Source organism: Mercenaria mercenaria, chromosome 4, assembly GCF_021730395.1.
Source record: "Mercenaria mercenaria strain notata chromosome 4, MADL_Memer_1, whole genome shotgun sequence".
Lineage (NCBI taxonomy): Eukaryota > Metazoa > Mollusca > Bivalvia > Venerida > Veneridae > Mercenaria > Mercenaria mercenaria.
Window position 1 is genome coordinate 73,778,857 of NC_069364.1, and position 20,325 is coordinate 73,799,181.

Here is a 20,325-nt window from a genome sequence, read left to right on the forward strand (position 1 = left end):
AAATGCTGATCTTGTTAACATTTGGTCGTGTTTAACATTTCGATATAAGTTTGTTTTCTTCTTAATTACATCAATTACATATTCTCAAATTATAATAAACTGAATTCCAGCTTCCGGTTTCCGCTAGCATCTTAGGATTTCTAGTTCTAAATTTTATCATAAACTTTAAACAGTTTTGACAGTGTTTTTAACAATTCTAATTTGAATTCAGTTTCGAATTTATAAATTCAACGTTTACTTCACCTGTCTGCATCGAGATACCATGCACTTAAAACAAATCTGACAATGTTTGCTAAATGCTGTGTAATACCCAGGTGTAATTTACAAAGTAACGAGTATCCCACATGTTGTAAAATCCATATCTTACAAAAATCATTTCTAATATTTTTAATCCATTCAAATATGCGTATTGGAAAAGAATGTCTATACTAAATGACTTAGCATAAAAATATACCTCAAACTACATAATTTAAGAGAAACGGGCTTAACGAGATAAGCAGAGTATGTAATAATTCTAGATTCAGTTCTAGATTCAGTGGTTAAACACCTTACCATACACCACAGAACTTGGTGTTGATGACTTAGTCAGAGTATATTCTAAAAATTTCAACTCAACTCTCTCAATTACCTCAATGTAACCAAAAACCCAAATTTGGTATGTTGTTTGGTTCAACGTGCCCGTGAATTTCACACCATGTTTGACAGTTTGTTCATATACATTGCCTTTGTTTCTTGTTTAGCGATTAACGTTTTGCATTGAAAAAAGAACCTCTGCTGAATAAAATGCCTAAATATTCATATTCATTAGAAAATTTCAAACTGATGTCAATTAAAAGTAAAATTATAGTTCATAATTTCATATTTTCATTTCATTTTTTCCACTACATTACTTCAAAAATACTAGAATTTTGGTTTTAGTTTCCATTCATTGCTTTAATCTTCGTATATATTTAAAGCATTTTGTAAAAAAAAAAACAAAGAAAAATATCTATTGAATTTTAAAACTAAATCAGAATTACGATAATAAAATTTAGCAAAATATTTACGCAATTTGTAATAACGGTAGCCTTGCTGAAGAAGTTTACCTGTAATATATTGATTACGTTCATTGAAATGCTTGACATGACTACACGCTCTGGCAAACCGAATCAATTGAGAAATATATACCCCATAAGATGTAGCCTGAGGTACATCCCCATCCAAATGGGGAAAATTTACAATACTAAAATTAAAATCATCCCTCTTGTCACATATTTTGGTATGTATAAAATTGTCATAAATAGAGAGATGTAAATCTAAAAATGAAGCATCAGTATCCGAATTGTTAGTTTTAATTAACTGAAGCTCCCTAGGATAAATAGTACCAACCAATTGACCAAAAAACGGATTATCCATATTAAGAATATCATCTAGATAGCGTGATGTATTATTAAATGCCGTTATAATATCTGCCTGCGTATCTAGAGAGAGGCTCAACATAAAGTCTCTTTCATCCAGCAGGGAACGCCACGCACCAAAAACGCAGCCTCCTCAAAACGAAACCCCCAGCACGCAGACGCGCGCACTACATACACACACACACACACACACACCCAAAGCCAACACATAAGGACAAAACGAACAACACACACGCACACAAAGCCAACACATAAGACGAAACGAACAAACAAAGGAACACAGTGGGGCACCGCCTTGGAACGGTCAGTGGCAAAAACACCACTGGAGAGCTTAAACTGGTTTATGGTGCACCTAACCTCACTCTTACCCCCACCATGTTCCAAGGACATGGGACAGTGTAAATAAAAGTAATCCCCTCCAGGTGAATCTCTTACACACGTAATGGAAACAAAAAGGCATGGCATGTAAAACACAAAAATGCTCGTGTATGAATATATAAAAAACAAACCTTAAGAACCAAAAACGTATGTACTCAATGCCTTTTCAGAAGACAGAGCAACAAGAGAAACACCCTTAAGGGCCCGACGAAACAGGCCAGAAGACAAATATCAAAACAGTTCAGTCCTGGTAGGATTTAAAAACTGCTTATCATAGAGTCCTCCCCCTCTTCCGTCAGACGCAATCAAAGAGGGAAGCGTAGTGTCCAACTGCAAACGGGTTGAACACTAAACATGCGGTATGTCTCAAAACAGTTGGGTCGTAACCTCTTTTAATAAAACGTTTGATAATCTTTCCAAATACATTTGGAAAATTACCGTGACCCAAGATCTTACGAAGTTTGTAAACCACATCCCCATAAAAAACGGGTTTAGAAATACCTTCTCGCAGAAGTGTCTTTAAATAACTATTCAATTTTAAAACTAAATCAGAATTACGATAATAAAATTTAGCAAAATATTTACGCAATTTGTAATAACGGTAGCCTTGCTGAAGAAGTTTACCTGTAATATATTGATTACGTTCATTGAAATGCTTGACATGACTACACGCTCTGGCAAACCGAATCAATTGAGAAATATATACCCCATAAGAAGAAGCCTGAGGTACATCCCCATCCAAATGGGGAAAATTTACAATACTAAAATTAAAATCATCCCTCTTGTCATAAATTTTGGTATGTATAAAATTGTCATAAATAGAGAGATGTAAATCTTAAAATGAAGCATCAGTATCCGAATTGTTAGTTTTAATTAACTGAAGCTCCCTAGGATAAATAGTACCCACCAATTGACCAAAAAACGGATTATCCATATTAAGAATATCATCTAGATAGCGTGATGTATTATTAAATGCCGTTATAATATCTGCCTGCGTGTCTGGAGAGAGGCTCAACATAAAGTCTCTTTCATTACAATATAAAAACAAATCTGCGACAAGGGGTGCACAATTTGTTCCCATGGGAATACCAACAACTTGTCTAAAAACTGCATTCCCAAACCTGATGTAAATGTTGTTCAATAAAAAGGAAAGGGCTTTACAAACTTCGTCACAGGTCCACATTGTATAATGTTTAATAATATTGTTAGTAAAAAAAGCTTTATCAAAATTGCAAGCAATAAATGTAGCATTCTCTCTGGCAAAAGTCTTTTGAATTAGGGCAGTTAATTTGTCATTTATTAAGTTATGTGGTAAAGGGGTATACAAAGTAGAAAAATCGTATGTACTGACTGTAGATACCTTGTAATTATTAATTTTCAACTTATCCAGGATTTCACCAGAATTTTTAATCGACCAAAATAAGTGTTTACCAGAGTTCTCGTATACTTTATCGCAGTATCTTTCCACGTGGGCTTTCACAGCAGTTTGACATGATGTTAATAGTTTTGAAATATTTGTAGTTGTACAAGAGCTTGAATAAGCGATGAAGCGAGCTTTATATGGCTGTTTATGCAATTTAGGAATCTAATACATGGTCGGTAGTTTAATGTGGTGATCGTCTATACGAACTTTTAAATTAGAAACTTCAGTGATGTGATCAGTAATCAACTTATTTTCAACAGAAGGACTCAATGTATAAGTGTTCGTGATATTTAGTTCGTTTTGTAAAACATTAATATAATGTAGGCGTCAAATGATGATAATATTGTTGGCCGCCTTGTCTGCTGGAACTAAGACATACTTAGAATGAAATTCTTGGATTTCCTTTTTCAAATGTCTAAAAGTAAACTTGGGTTTTGATGGAAGTAGGTGTTCATTAGTTTGATAAAATTTTATTCGAGAATCAACAATGTTAAAAATATTTCGTTTCCAAGACGTTAATGCATTGGCATCAGCGTTCTCACGACGACACCATTTAACACAGAAGGTTTCGATGGATTCTGCAATCTGACCACGACAAGCATTAAAATCAATAGTTGAAAAATTCTATATTTAGGTCCTTTAAAGAATAAATTACGAATACGCTTGTCCTTAACAATATCAAAATTACCAGTGATGACATGACCTGCATCTGAATAGCAAAATTTTGAGTTTTTACATTCGCAGTAAGAAGGAGTATTTGTTTGAACATCTAAGTCGGAAACAATTTTATTGTAATTGAAAATAACATTTCTTACAGGTGTTTTATATTTATAACAGATAATAGGAACTTCGGAGTTTCTGAAATATTTAGGCACAGAATCAATGACACGTTTATCACGAAATATACTAGGTACATCGATGAAGTCAATACCTTCCCCGAGCTGAAGATGAAGTGTAAACCACACACTCGAATTTTCATATTATTCCTTATTTTTCTAATGCTTATAGTTGGGCGTAAATTTCAGTATGAAATATCCTGACGATATTCCAGAAATATTGCAAAAACGTTATAAAGGCATTTAAAGGTATGAAATGTTCAGAATTTGGTAGATATTACTTATCGTATTCTGATTATGGAGAGGAAAGATGAAAACAAACATGGGTGTATTTTTTAAAATATACTGATTATAGGGAATCGATCCTACCGAATTTCGTCGCGAAGGGACGAAAATCGGGATCGAATCCCACTACGGTAACATACGAGGGTATCCAAACAACACATACTATCCAAATAAAAAAATATGGAGTTCCGGTTTAGACCATGGGCGTGCGACGACCCCGATGAAATTCGGGATATCACGGTCTTCGTTAATGTTAATAAGCGTCCGTCAGATCAGTAGGCGAAACGCAATATCCGCACAATAAGATGTCTGCGACCCGAAAGAATATTCAAAGTAAGCTGTTAATTTTGTTGCGTCAGAAGCTAATCAGCCGGTAACGTGACTACCCTGATATAATTTGTGATACAAACATGCTTTATTCAATACTGAGTAGCAGTTTTAAACGGCGACATTTTGAATATTTTTATATTTAGAGTGAGAGTGGATACAGTACTGTTACACTGGCGCCGACATTTTGAAAATTTGAGAAAACAAAAACATTCTCCAACGAGTTCTTCAGCTCGGGGAATGAGAGAATAGATTCACCTTTGTGTCGCTTTTCAGATCGTTTTTAATTCCTTTCCGTACTTTAGTTTCTTTGAACTTCTCTGTTACTCCACTAAGCAAACAGTATTGAATTTTTAAAATTAAGAAATCCGTGATTTTACTTGCAGGCATGACTGATAAATGGAATTATTTTACTTTTATATAGAATATGGACGGCACTCCAGTACAGCATGTGCATGGTTTGACCTGTTGACATTTTTAGAAATGTGAGTAACTAACTTTCCATTGTATAATAATAATGTAAACAAACACCCCACCCATAAAAAGCATAGAAATTCCTTTTTGCTCAGCCTTAGAAATATAAGGAATCGGGTCGGCTTATAGAAAAAAATATAGATTTTAAACAGGCTGGTAACATTGCCCGATTGCTTTCGGCATAAAATCTAACATGTTTTGAAAAATAGTAAAGATATTTCTTTCAAACTTGGTTTCTTATGACACAAATTAAAATAAAAAATAACTTGGTTGCCTTCATTTTTGGGTAGTAGAATATATTTAAAAAAAATTGAAGATAATTGATTTGTTTATGCCAATTTACATGAATGCTATTTTGGCGTTTTGGTTCGTAAAAAAAATTCCACACTTCATTTTGACAAAAAACTCGTGAGTAAGTTTTTAAGGTTCAGAATTTACCTCTATGGAATTCTGCCAAATAAAGCATGTTAGCTTCATAGGCCTAAAATATTGAGTGGAATCGAATTTGGCTTCTAGCTAAAAAAATTTTTATAGATTTTAAACAGGCTGGTAACATTGCCCGATCTGGCTTTCGACATAAAAACTAACATTTTTTGAAAAATAGTAAAGATATTTATTTCAAACTTGGTTCATATGACACAAATTAAAATAAAAAAAAACTTGGTTGCCCTCAGTTTTGGTAGAATTATTTCCCCTTTTCAGATTTTTGTGACGCATAATTTTTGAAGTCCAAAAAAATTGTTAAAAATGTGTTAATGCATTACATTAATCATTTCATTATGCTATTGGCGTTTGTTTCGTATATACCACACTCATTTGACACCGTGCAAATTGTCAACAGTCGGAATAGCGTTGATAAGCGCAACTTGGCGCAGACATGCAATTCAGCTCGATCTTTCTTTGGTATATGTAATACTGTTTACATGTCGTACTGATACAACCACATTTTAAAATAAATCCGTATTGATATGGCCACATTTTAAGATTAAGTCATCCCTAACAAATTCGTAATTACAAAAATACAGCCCTTATCTGGAGCTCTGAAGCATGCTCGATTAGTTGGTCAGAATTATGAAGGAATTGAATTCAAACTGTTCCATAAATGCAAGAGTTTAAGAGTTAGTCAGAACCATAATCATGCAGAAGATGTAATTACTTTCACAAATCACAGGGCTCAAATTTTGGACTCGCTAAATGCAAGTCTGTTTCATGGAATGCGAGTTAAGATAAAAATTTCACACAATTTATTTTGTAAATACAAATAATAGTCCAAATTGTTGCGGTTTTGGTTAATGTTTGTAGATTCGCTTTCATTTGAGGATAACAGAAAACACAACATCTTTTTTAGCCTGGCTCCCTGGCTGCATGGTTATTTTTATATAAATACTGGAAACATTTTATAAGAAAATTTTACGCCTCTAAAAAAGCACAATTTTATCTGATGGCTGAACCTATGTTCGGAGCCAGGGGCAGTAAAAAACCTTAATGTAGAAACAATCTTCTGGAGTTACTTTCCTCTTAATGAAGAAAACTGATATATGTAAATAAGAACAAACATAGGGACGGGAGCCAGTCTACATCTTTTTCGGTTAGCCATTTTTTGTTGAATGGATTACTGATTATATTAAAAGAAATGTAGAGGTCTATCTTATAATTAAATCTAGAACGCAGGCTATCTTACTAATTCTTACATGTATACAGTTGAATCGGTATTTATGATATTAAGTATGAAAATTTGCCTTGCCGTAGTTTCAGCCAGTAGTTACGTTACGCCATCAATGATGCGTTCCGAATTACTTTGAGGGTCATTTTGAGTTATAACGCACAAAATTGTATGCCAAGGAAAAAAAAAACAAAGAAAAATATCAAACAGGGAATGCCACGCACCAAAAACGCAGCCTCCCCAAAACGAAACCCCCAGCACGCAGACGCGCGCACCACACACACATACACACACACACACATCAAAAGCCAACACATAAGGACAAAACGAACAACACACACGCGCACAAAGCCAACACATAAGACGAAACGAACAAACAAAGGAACACAGTGGGGCACCGCCTTGGACCGGTCAGTGGCAAAAACACCACTGGGGAGCTTAAACCGGTTTATGGTGCACCTAACCTCACTCTTACCCCCACCATGTTCCAAGACATGGACAGTGTAAATAAAAGTAATCCCCTCCAGGTGAATCTCTTACAAAACGTAATGGAAACAAAAAGGCATGGCATGTAAAACACAAAAATGCCTGATGTATTAAAAAAAATTATGATTCAGAAGACAGAGCAACAAGAGAAACACCCTTAAGGGCCCGACGAAACAGGCCAGAAGACAAATATCAAAACAGTTCAGTCCTGGTAGGATTTAAAAACTGCTCATCATAGAGTCCTCCCCCTCTTCCGTCAGACGCAATCAAAGAGGAAGCGTAGTGTCCAACTGCAAACGGGTTGAACACTAAACATGCGGTATGTCTCAAAACAGTTGGGTCGTAACCTATTTTAATAAAACGTTTGATAATCTTTCCAAATACATTTGGAAAATTACCGTGACCCAAGATCTTACGAAGTTTGTAAACCACATCCCCATAAAAAACGGGTTTAGAAATACCTTCTCACAAAAAGTGTCTTTAAATTACTATGAATTTTAAAACTAAATCAGAATTACGATAATAAAATTTAGCAAAATATTTACGCAATTTGTAATAACGGTAGCCTTGCTGAAGAAGTTACCTGTAATATATTGATTACGTTCATTGAAATGCTTGACATGACTACACGCTCTGGCAAACCGAATTAATTGAGAAATATATACCCCATAAGATGTAGCCTGAGGTACATCCCCATCCAAATGGGGAAAATTACAATACTAAAATTAAAATCATCCCTCTTGTCATAAATTTTGGTATGTATAAAATTGTCATAAATAGAGAGATGTAAATCTTAAAATGAAGCATCAGTATCCGAATTGTTAGTTTTAATTAACTGAAGCTCCCTAGGATAAATATACCCCACCAATTGACCAAAAAACGGATTATCCATATTAAGAATATCATCTAGATAGCGTGATGTATTATTAAATGCCGTTATAATATCTGCCTGCGTATCTGGAGAGAGGCTCAACATAAAGTCTCTTTCATAACAATATAAAAACAAATCTGCGACAAGGGGTGCACAATTTGTTCCCATGGGAATACCAACAACTTGTCTAAAAACTGCATTCCCAAACCTGATGTAAATGTTGTTCAATAAAAAGGAAAGGGCTTTACAAACTTCGTCACAGGTCCACATTGTATAATGTTTAATAATATTGTTAGTAAAAAAAGCTTTATCAAAATTGCAAGCAATAAATGTAGCAGTCTCTCTGGCAAAAGTCTTTTGAATTAGGCAGTTAATTTGTCATTTATTAAGTTATGTGGTAAAGGGGTATACAAAGTAGAAAAATCGTATGTACTGACTGTAGATACCTTGTAATTATTAATTTTCAACTTATCCAGGATTTCACCAGAATTTTTAATCGACCAAAATAAGTGTTTACCAGAGTTCGTATACTTTATCGCAGTATCTTTCCACGTGGGCTTTCACAGCGGGTAGACATGATGTTAATAGTTTTGAAATACTTGTAGTTGTACAAGAGCTTGAATTAGCGATGAAGCGAGCTTTATATGGCTGTTTATGCAATTTAGGAATCTAATACATGGTCGGTAGTTTAATGTGGTGATCGTCTATACGAACTTTTAAATTAGAAACTTCAGTGATGTGATCAGTAATCAACTCATTTCAACAGAAGGACTCAATGTATAAGTGTTCGTGTATTTAGTTCGTTTTGTAAAACATTAATATAATGTAGGCGTCAAATGATGATAAGTATTGTTGGCCGCCTTGTCTCCTGGAACTAAGACATACTTAGAATGAAATTCTTTGATTTCCTTTTTCAAATGTCTAAAAGTAAACTTGGGTTTTGATGGAAGTAGGTGTTCATTAGTTTGATAAAATTTTATTCGAGAATCAACAATGTTAAAAATATTTCGTTTCCAAGACGTTAATGCATTGGGATCAGCGTTCTCACGACGACACTATTTAACACAGAAGGTTTCGATGGATTATGCAATCTGACCACGACAAGCATTAAAATCAATATTGAAGAAATTCTATATTTAGGTCCTTTAAAGAATAAATTACGAATACCATGCAACAATATGAATTACCATGATTTTACATGATATTTTGAACAGTTAAATTTTTAAGTTTTAAATTGCAGAAAAGAAGAACATAAAGTCGGAAACATTTAGTGTTTGGAAAAAATAAATTTCTCTGAAATGTTAAAATGAAGCCGATAATATTGGAACTTCAAGTTTCTGTATTTTAGGCCCAGGAATCAAAGTCCAACGTTATCAGAAATATTTAGGTAATCGATAGAAGTTTTAACTCCTTCCCCGAATGCGACTATAGGAGTTAAATTCACCCCTCGGATTTCCATATATTCGCGTTATCATTCCCAACTGCTTAATAGTTGGGCCGAAATCAGTATGGAAATATCCTGAAATATTCCTGAAATATTGGCAAAACAAAATTATTAAGGCATTTATAAGTCATGAAATGTTCATAATTAGGTAATATTCTTGTAAAATAAGTGTTCTGATTATGGGAGAAAGACGAAAAACCACTGGTTTCGTTCATAATTAGTATTTTACAGATTAAAGGGAATCGTCTCCAAAATCTTCGTCAAAGGGAAGAAAATTTGGGTTATGAACACTTCTACATATCATTTCGTCATGAGTATCAGACAAACATTATTATCAAATAAAAATAAAATGGGTAAGGTTTAGAAGGCGAAATACGACCCCGAATACATAACGAAAAACATGATCTACAAAACATTTTTAAAAGTACCCAAATCACGTAAGCTAAACATATATTGTACAATAGATATCTGCGACAAAGTATCAAATAACAACTTAATTTCATTGCGTCACAAAAGCCGTTTGTGACATGATAAACAAAATTTAACAAACATGCTGATATTCACACAAAACGTGTCAGCAGTTTTTTGTTTAAAACGCGACATCTTTGTAAATTTTATTTTATTCATAGAGTTCAACTGTTACATGCGCCGACATGTATAAAATATGCGAAGAAAGACAAAAAATTCTCCAACGAGTTCTTCAAGCTCGAGGAAAATAGAGAATAGATTCACCTTTGTGTCGTTTTCAGATCGTAATTTTTATTCTTTCCGGTACTCTAGTTCTTTGAACTTCTCTGTTACTCACTAAGCAAACGTATTGAATTTTTAAAATTAAGAAATCCGTGATTTTACTTGCAGGCATGACTGATAAATGGAATTATTTTACTTTTTTTATAGAAAATGGACGGCACTCCAGTACCCCATGTGCATGGTTTGACCTGTTGACATTTTTTTTGAAATGTGAGTAACTAACTTTCCATTGTATAATAATAATGTAAACAAACACCCCACCCATAAAAAGCATAGAAATTCCTTATTGCTCAGCCTTAGAAATATAGGGAATCGGGTCGGCATAAAATCTAACATGTTTTGAAAAATAGTAAAGATATTTCTTTCAAACTTGGTTTCTTATGACCCCAAATTAAAATAAAAATAACTTTTGGGTTTCCTTCAGTTTTGGTAGAATTATTTCCCCTTTTCAGATTTTTATGACGCATAATTTTGAATTCCAAAAAAAATATTTAATGCATTACATAGCTATTTGCGTTTGTTAAACCAATTCCACACTCATTTGACACCGTGCAAGTTGAGCTTATGATTCTGCCGATAAGCTGTGCTCAGCCTAAATAAAGGGAATCGGATCGGCTTATAGAAAAAACAGAGATTTTAAACAGGCTGGTAACATTGCCCGATCTGGCTTTCGACATAAAAACTAACGTTTTTTGAAAAATAGTAAAGATATTTCTTTCAAACTTGGTTCATATGTTACAAATTAAAATAAAACTAACTTGGTTGCCTTCAGTTTTGGTAAAATTATTTCCCCTTTCAGATTTTTATGACGCATAATTTATGAAATCCAAAAAATTGGTTTTAAAGCATTACATTATGCTATTTTCGTTTGTTTCGTATATTCCACACTCATTTGACACCGTGGAAGTTGAGTTTAGATTCTGCCAATAACTGTCTCAGCCTAAATATGGAATCGAATTGGCTTAAGAAAAAAAAAATAGATTTTAAACAAACTGGTTAACATTGCCCGATCTGGCTTTCAACATAAAAACTAAAAATTTTTTGAAAATTTGTAAAGATATTTTTTCAAACTTGGTTCATATGACACAAATTAAAATAAAAAAACTTGGTTGCCCTCAGTTTTGGTAGAATTATTTCCCCTTTTCAGATTTTTGTGACGCATAATTTTTGAAGTCCAAAAAAATTGTTAAAAATGTGTTTAAAGCATTACATTAATCATTCATTATGCTATTGGGGTTTTGTTTCGATATACCACACCCCATTTGACACCCTGCAAATTGTCAACAGTTCGGTTTTAAGCGTTGATAAGCGCAACTTGGCGCAGACATGCAATTCAGCTCGATCTTTCTTTGGTATATGTAAAAACTGTTTACATGTCGTACTGATACAACCACATTTTAAAATAAATCCGTATTGATATGGCCACATTTTAAGATAAGTCATCCCTAACAAATTGTAATTACAAAATACAGCCCTTATCTGGGCTCGGGAAACATGCTCGATTAGTTGGTCAGAATTATGAAGGGAATTGAATTCAAACTGTTCCATAAATGCAAGAGTTAAGAGTTAGTCAGAACCAAATCATGCAGAAGATGTAATTACTTTCACAAATCACAGGGCTCAAATTTGGACTCGCTAAATGCAAGTCTGTTTCAGGAATGCGAGTTAAGATAAAAATTTCACACAATTTATTTTTTAAATACAAATAATAGTCCAAATTGTTGCGGTTTTTTGGTTAATGTTTGTAGATCGCTTTCATTTGAGGATAACAGAAAACACAACATCTTTTTTGCCTGGCTCCCTGGCGCATGGTTATTTTTTATATAAATACTGGAAACATTTAAAAAAAAATTTTTACGCCTCTAAAAAAGCACAATTTTATCTGATGGGTGAACCTATGTTCGGAGCCCGGGGCAGTAAAAAACCTTAATGTAGAAACAATCTTCTGGAGTTACATTTTCCCCTTAATGAAGGGAAAAATGATATATGTAAATAAGAACAAACATAGGACGGGAGCCAGTCTAATCTTTTTTGGGTTAGCCAAATTTTTTGTGAATGGATTACTGATTAATTAAAAGAAATTAGAGGCTATCTTTTATTAGATCTAAACGCAGGCTATCTTTCTAATTCTTACATGTATACAGTTTAATCGGTATTTATGATATTAAGTATGAAAATTTGCCTTGCCGTAGTTTCAGCCAGTAGTTACGTTACGCATCCAAATGATGCGTTCCGAATTACTTTGAGGGTCATTTTGAGTTATAACGGGACAAAATTGTATGGGCAAGGAAAAAAAAAAACAAAGAAAAAAATCAAACAGGGAATGCCACGCACCAAAAACGCAGCCCCCCAAAACGAAACCCCCAGCACGCAGACGCGCGCACCACACACACACATACACACACACCCCAATCAAAGCAACCAAAAGGACAAAACGAACAAACACACACGCGCACAAAGCCAACACATAAGACGAAACGAACAAACAAAGGAACACATGGGACACCGCCCTTTGGGCCGGTCAGTGGCAAAAACACCCCCTGGGGAGCTAAAACCCGGGTTTATGGTGGGACCAACCTCACTCTTATCCCACCCCCCCTGTTCCAAAGACATGGGACAGTGTAAATAAAAGTAAACCCTCCGGGAAAACTCTCACAACGTAATGGGAAAAAAAAAAGGCATGGCATGTAAAACACAAAAATGCCGTGTATGAATATATAAAAAACAAAAACCCTTTAAAAACCAAAAACGAATGTACTCAATGCCTTTTCAGAAGACAGAGCAAAAAAAGAGAAACACCCTTAAGGGCCCGACGAAACAGGCCAGAAGACAAATATCAAAACCCGTTCAGTCTGGAGGACCTAAAACTGCTCATCATAGAGTCCCCCCTCTTTCCCTCAGACGCATCAAAGGGGAAGCGTAGTGTCCAACTGTAAACGGGTTGAACATAACATGCGTATGTCTCAAAACAGTTGGGTCGTAACCTATTTTTAAAAAAAACGTTTGATAATCTTTCAAATACATTTGGAAAATTACGTGACCCAAGATCTTACGAAGTTTGTAAACCACAAACCCATAAAAAAGGGTTTAGAAATACCTTCTCGCAAAAGTGTCTTTAAATTAACTATTGAATTTTAAAAACTAAATCAGAATTAAGATAATAAAATTTAGCAAAAAAATTTACGCAATTTGTAAACGGTAGCTTGCTGAAGAAGTTTACCTTAATATATTGATAACGTTAATTTAAATGCTTGACATAAATACACGCTCTGGCAAACCCAATTAAATTTAAAAAATATATACCCCATAAGATGTGCCTGAGGTACATCCCCATCCAAAATGGGGAAAAGTTACAATACTAAAATTAAAATCATCCCTCTTGTCATAAATTTTGGTATGTATAAAAATTGTCATAAATAGAGAGATGTAAATTTAAAATGAAGCATCAGTATCCGAATTGTTACTTTAATTAACTGAACTCCCTAGGATAAATGTACCCACCAATTGACCAAAAACGGATTATCCATATTTAAAAATATCATCTAGATAGCGTGATGTATTATTAAATGCCGTTTAATTTTCTGCCTGCGTATCTGGAGAGAGGCTCAACTAAAGTCTCTTTCATAACAATATAAAAACAAATCTGGAAAAGGGGTGCACAATTTGTTCCCCTGGGAATACCAACAACTTTTTCTAAAAAACTGCATTCCCAAACCTGATGTAAATGTTGTTCAATAAAAAAAGGGAAAGGGGTTTACAAACTTCGTCACAGGTCCAAAATTGTATAAGTTTAATAATATTGTTAGTAAAAAAAAACTTTATCAAATTGCAAGCAATAAATGTAGCAGTCTCTCTGGCAAAAAGTCTTTTGAATTAGGGCAGTTAATTTGTCATTTATTAGTTATGTGGTAAAGTGGTATACAAAGTAGAAAAATCGTATGTACTGACTGTAATACCTTGGGAATTATTAATTTTCAACTTATCCAGGATTTCACCAGAATTTTTAATCGACCAAAATAAGTGTTTACCAGAGTTTTCGTTAACTTTATCGCAGTATCTTCCACGTGGGCTTTCACAGCAGTTAGACCTGATGTTAATAGTTTTGAAATACTTGTAGTTGTACAAGAGCTTGAATTAGCGATGAAGCGAGCTTTTATGGCTGTTTATGCAATTTAGGAATCCAATACATGGTCGGTAGTTTAATTTGTTTATCGTCTAAAACGAACTTTTAAATTTTGAAACTTCAGTGATGTGATCAGTAATCAACTTATTTTCAACAGAAGGACTCAATGTATAAGTGTTCGTGCTATTTAGTTCGTTTTTGAAAACATTATATAAGTAGGGGTCAAATGATGATAATACTGTTGGCCGCCTTGTCTGCTGGAACTAGGGCATACTTAGAATGAAATTCTTGGATTTTCCTTTCAAATGTCTTAAAGTAAACTTGGGTTTTGGTGGAAGTAGTGTCCATTGTTTGATAAAATTTTTTCAAATTCAACAATGTTAAAAATATTCGTTTCCAAGACGTTAAACATTGGGAAACACGTTCTCACGACGACCACCATTTAACACAGAAGGTTTCGATGGATTCTGCAATCGACCGCGACAAGCATTAAAATCAATAATTGAAAAAAATTCTATATTTAGGTCCTTTAAAGAATAAATTACGAATACCATGCAAACAATATTGATGTTCTACCATGATTTTTTAGGATATTCTAACATTTTAAATTGAAAGTCTAAATTTGCAAGAGCAACAAGAAAAAAAAAGCTACGTGCTAAAATTTGCAGTACGTTGGTCAAAAAAAGTTAAATTTGAGCTCTGCAAATGCAAACTGAAGCCGCTCACATTACTTGTTGTTCCGATGCATTCAATTCCTGTTCTTCTAGGAATCCCCAGTCGATCATGTCCCAAACAATATGATGAAGTATTTTGAGGGTAGGGGCTAGACCAGTTGTTTAACTCCCTGGGGCCGAAATGCGACTATAGGCGTTATATTTTCTACCCCAGTAGCGTCGATATCCGACTATACGCGCGTTATCAGGACTCCCCAGGACGGCGATTGACGAGTATAGTCGCGGCACCGAGATCATGCTGATTGTGACATGTACCTGATAATTTTTGATAATCTTGGCAAAAGCAAAATTATTTTGCATACTGGGTATTATTTCTTAGATGTTATAATTAGTGCTAATTAGTTCCCTTGTTAAAATAAGTGTTTGCCATTATGCGGCCATGTAAAGACGAAATCCACTGTGTTTCGTTCATAATGTACGTATTTAAAAGAATTAAAATAATGTCGTCTGCCAAAATCTTTCTTAAAATAAAGAAAATATTCATTATCATACAGCTTCTGACATATCAGTTCCGTCCGATGATGATTCAGACGATGAAATTCCATTATCAGTTAAATAAATGGTCGGAAAATGTTAAGTTTTAGAAGGCTGAAATATTCGTACACTTACATCGAATACGATACAAACTGAAAAACATGAACGCAACAAAACATATTTTATAAAATACAAAAACAACGTAACTACATAAACATATGATTGTAAATTTAATAATCTTTCAAAGGTATATGTATATATTACAACTTAACTGTCTCATCGCGTGTCACAAAACGTTTGTGTACATGTATACATCAAAATTAAACAAAGGCATGATCGATATTCACACAAAAACGGTGTCAGTTTTCAGTATGCTTTTGTTGTAAATACGTAGTCTTTGTAAATAGTGTATTTCTATTCAAAGGAGTTCAATGTCTTTACATGTGAAAAAGTAAGCGAACCAGAAACGTTCAAATATTTTCAACGCAGTAGGTTCGTTAAAATTGTGAATACTTCGAAGCGAAAATATTGAAATAGAATATAAAAATATTTTTTGAAACTTCGAAGATTTTGTAAGCTTATTTTAATTTATTTTAATCACCAATGATTCCCTGCATGATTTCAATTGACTGCATGCGCGTGAGATTGTGATAAGATCAGAAAATGTTCTTCGACGTTAGGTGGTAATTCTTATCTCGCCGCAGCAGATATATTACGATATCGGCCTCAGGGAATTTAAGGTTCAAAATTCAGCTTTAAGTTCAGGCATGTGAAATAATAATTTGGTGTCAGGCTTGGAAAATTTTCTATCTGGTTGCCAGAATGGGTTAGTTGAAATTTGAATTTTGTACACTGCACACATACTCAAATATGTTTAAAGTTATATTTATACATTTATGAATCATGACCGTCACATACCAATAAACATGTTCGTCATGTGTCAACAATTTGTAAAAAATCTTCTTCAGAACCCTTGGGCAGATTTACACAAAACTTCACAGAATGATCATGGGGTGGTCCTCTTTCAAAATTACCCAAAGAATTTAATTCCATATAGAACTCACCGAAAAGAAAAACTTTGAAAATGATTTCTTGTCAGAAATTGTTAGCCGGCAGGGCTTTTCATCCTTATATGACAGAGGCCTATATTTGGCCACTTCCCAATCCAGAAATATTGCATTTTTTTCCCAGCATCCCAAAATGCAAGGTAACATTTCCCAAAAATCACATCAACAAATGGTTTAATTTTGTTTACAGCTTAATATTACCGGAGGAAGCGGTTCTCAGATATTGATTTTTTAGTGAGGTTTTGTGATCGCGCTGCGTCCGTCGTCTGTGCGTGCGTCCGTAAACTTTTGCTTGTGACCACTCTAGCGGTCACATTTTTCATGGGATCTTTATGAAAGTTGGTTGGGGTCTCTTTTTATCAATTTACAAAGTTTGATTTGTGTTTTACAGGTTTACTTCTTGAGAGCAGGCAGCTACAAAATGGAAGGTCAACAAATCCAGTATACTTGAAAAGCAAGAAAGAAACACCAGAAAATATGAAAAGACAGAAATACAAGGGAACTTGAATAAAAAGAAAACTTTTAAGGATAGGAATTCAGGATTTACTTGGAAACTAAATTTATTTTGAGAGCAGCAGTGATTGACTAAGCTCTGTTACTTTAAGAGATAATGTATTATCACATTGGTTTTGTTATTGTCGAGCCCGCTTGCGGAAGCAAAGACAGTTGTCCAAATGTCTGTTCGGTGTATGTGCGTGCGTGCGTCCGTCCGGATTTGTTTGTCCAGACCATAACTTGGACATGCATGGAGCAATCTTCAATTTCTTCTTCATGCATGGAGGGATTTTGATGTAACTTGGCACAATTGTTCACCATCATGAGATGGAGTGTGATGCGCAAGAACCAGGTCCCTAGGTCTAAGGTCAATGTCACACTTAGAGGTCAAAGGATACAAGAATGACAACTTTGTCCGGAGTATTTCTTCTTCATGCATGGAGGGATTTTGATGTAACTTGGCACAAATGTTCACCACCATGAGACGGAGTGTCATGCGGAAGAAACAGTTCCCTAGGTCTAAGATCAAGGCCACACTTAGGTCAAAAGTCAGATACAAGAATGACTTTGTCTGGAGCATTCCTTTTTGGTGCATAGAGGGATTTTGATGTAACTTGGCACAATTGTTCATCATCATGCGACGGAGGGTCATGCATAAGATCCTAGAATTACTTCCCTTTGTTGTTACTATAAATAGCTTACATTTGTAACTTTTTTATTACTGGTCATAGGGAAAAATCAAGACCACTTTTCTGTAGTACAACATGCATGTTACATCCAATTTTCAGATGTATTTTGACCTATCTCTGGTGGTGCGGATTTTTGTGTGGACTTAGATTTTTTTTTTTTTTTAAATTTACGTTCCTTTGTTGTTACTGTAAATAATTTATATTGTAACTTTTTGCAATCTCTTTTATTTGGCATAAATGTTTGCCTCAGTGAGACAAGGAGTGTCATGTACAACTCCCAGTCCTTTTGACAGCTGGCGGGCTCGACATATTGCCCATGGGCATCTAGTTCTCATAAAACATACTAAAGTTTCATTAATCTTATTTCAGATAATTGTTTTCTGGTTTATTTTGTAAAGAATGTCTACTACATTGTAATTAACTTAGTTACAGTAAAGTAATATTTTTCATGAGATTTTAAAGAGAATGTTCTGTTATACCCCCATGTAGTAAGCTTGTCTGTCTTTCAGTTAGTAGGTTTTCATGGCTTCCGGATGATAACTCATGAAAAGCTTGACCGATTTAAATATTTTTTGGTACATAGTTACAGGTCAAGACGACTTTGGGGTCAGTAGGTCAAAGGTCAAGATAACTTGCAAACGCTTTGGCCTGGGATCTTAGCTTTTGCAACACAGGTGTAACATGATAAAATACAGGTTGTTTGAATTTGAGGTCAATAGATCAAAGGTCAAGGTCACAGTGACCTTGAACAGTCGAACCGTTTCCGAGTGATAACTTGAGACCTTGAGCCTAGGATGATAAAGTTTGGTACACAGGTGTCACATCATGAAATACAGGTCAAGTTTTACTTTGAGGTCAGTAGGTCAAGGTCACAAAAAGGCAAAACAGTGAAATGTTTTTCAGATTATAACTTGAGAATGCTTGAGCCTAGGATCATGAAAATTATTAGGGAGGTTGATTATGACCAGCAGGTGACCCTTAATGATGTTGAGGTCAGTAGGTCACAGGTCAAGGTCACACTGACCTGGTTCTTTAAAATAAATGCACGGAGGGGCACCTGGGGTCTTCCTCCACCATTAAAACTGGAAAGTCGCCATATGACTATCTTGTGTCGGTGTGATGTTAAATTCAACAAAATAACGGTTCTTTAAAACAGTTTTTGGACAATAACTTCAGGATGCTTGGGATGAGAAACACAAAATTTAGTACAAGGTTGGTCTTGACCAGCAGATTACCTGTATTGATTTAGAGTTCCAAAGGTCAGGATGACGGGGAACATTTAAACCTTTTCCATACAACAAGGTGAGCTTTTGTGATCGCCCTGTGTCCGATGTCCGTTCAGTCCGTCGTCAACAATTTGACTGTTGACACTCTAGAGGTCACAATTTTGACCTAATCTTTATGAAACTTGGTCAGAATGTTAACCTTAATAAAATATTGGACACATTTGATATTGGGTCATCTGGGATCAAAAACTAGGTCACAAAGTCAAATCAAAGGAAAAGCTGGTTAACACTGTAGAGGTCACAATTAAGACTATATCTTCATGAAACTTGGTCAGAATGTTTATCTTGATGATCTCAAGGTCCATTCTGAATCTGGGTTATGTAGGGTCAAAAACTAGGTCACTAGGTCAAATCAAAGAAAATACTAGTTAACACTGTAGAAGCCACATTTATGACCATATCTTAATGAAACTTGGTCAAAATGTTAATCTTAATGATCCATAGATCATATTAAAATCTGGCTTAAGTGGGGTCAAAAACTGGGTCACCAGGTTAAATCAAGGGAATAGCTTGTTAACACTCTAGAGGTCACAATTTTGGCCCAATCTTAATGAAACTTGGTCAGAATGTTACTCTCAATAAAATACTGGAGGAGTTTGAAATTGGGTCATCTAGGGTCAAAAACTAGGTCACCAGGCCAAATCAAAGGAAAAGCTTGTTAACACTGTAGTGGCCACATTTATGACCATATCTTAATGAAACTTGGTCAGAATTTTAATCTTGATGATCTATAGGCCAAGTTAAATCTGGGTCAGGTGGGATTAAAAACTAGGTCACTAGGTCAAATCAAAGGAAAAGCTTGTTAACACTCTAGAGGCCACATTTATGCCTGCATCTTCATGAAACGACTGCATCTTCATGAAACTTAAACAGAATGTTAATCTTGATGATCTTCAAGTCAAGTTTGAATCTGGGTCATGTGGGGTCAAAAACTAGGTCATCAAGTCAAATCAAAGGAAAAGCTAGTTAACTCTTTAGAGGCTACATTTATGATCATATCTTAATGTAACTTGGTCAGAATGTTATCTTGATGATCTTCAGGTCAATATGTCAGGTGAGCGATACAGGGCCATCATGGCCCTCTTGTTTATTTGTTCTTGTTGTAAGAGAAATTGTACATTTT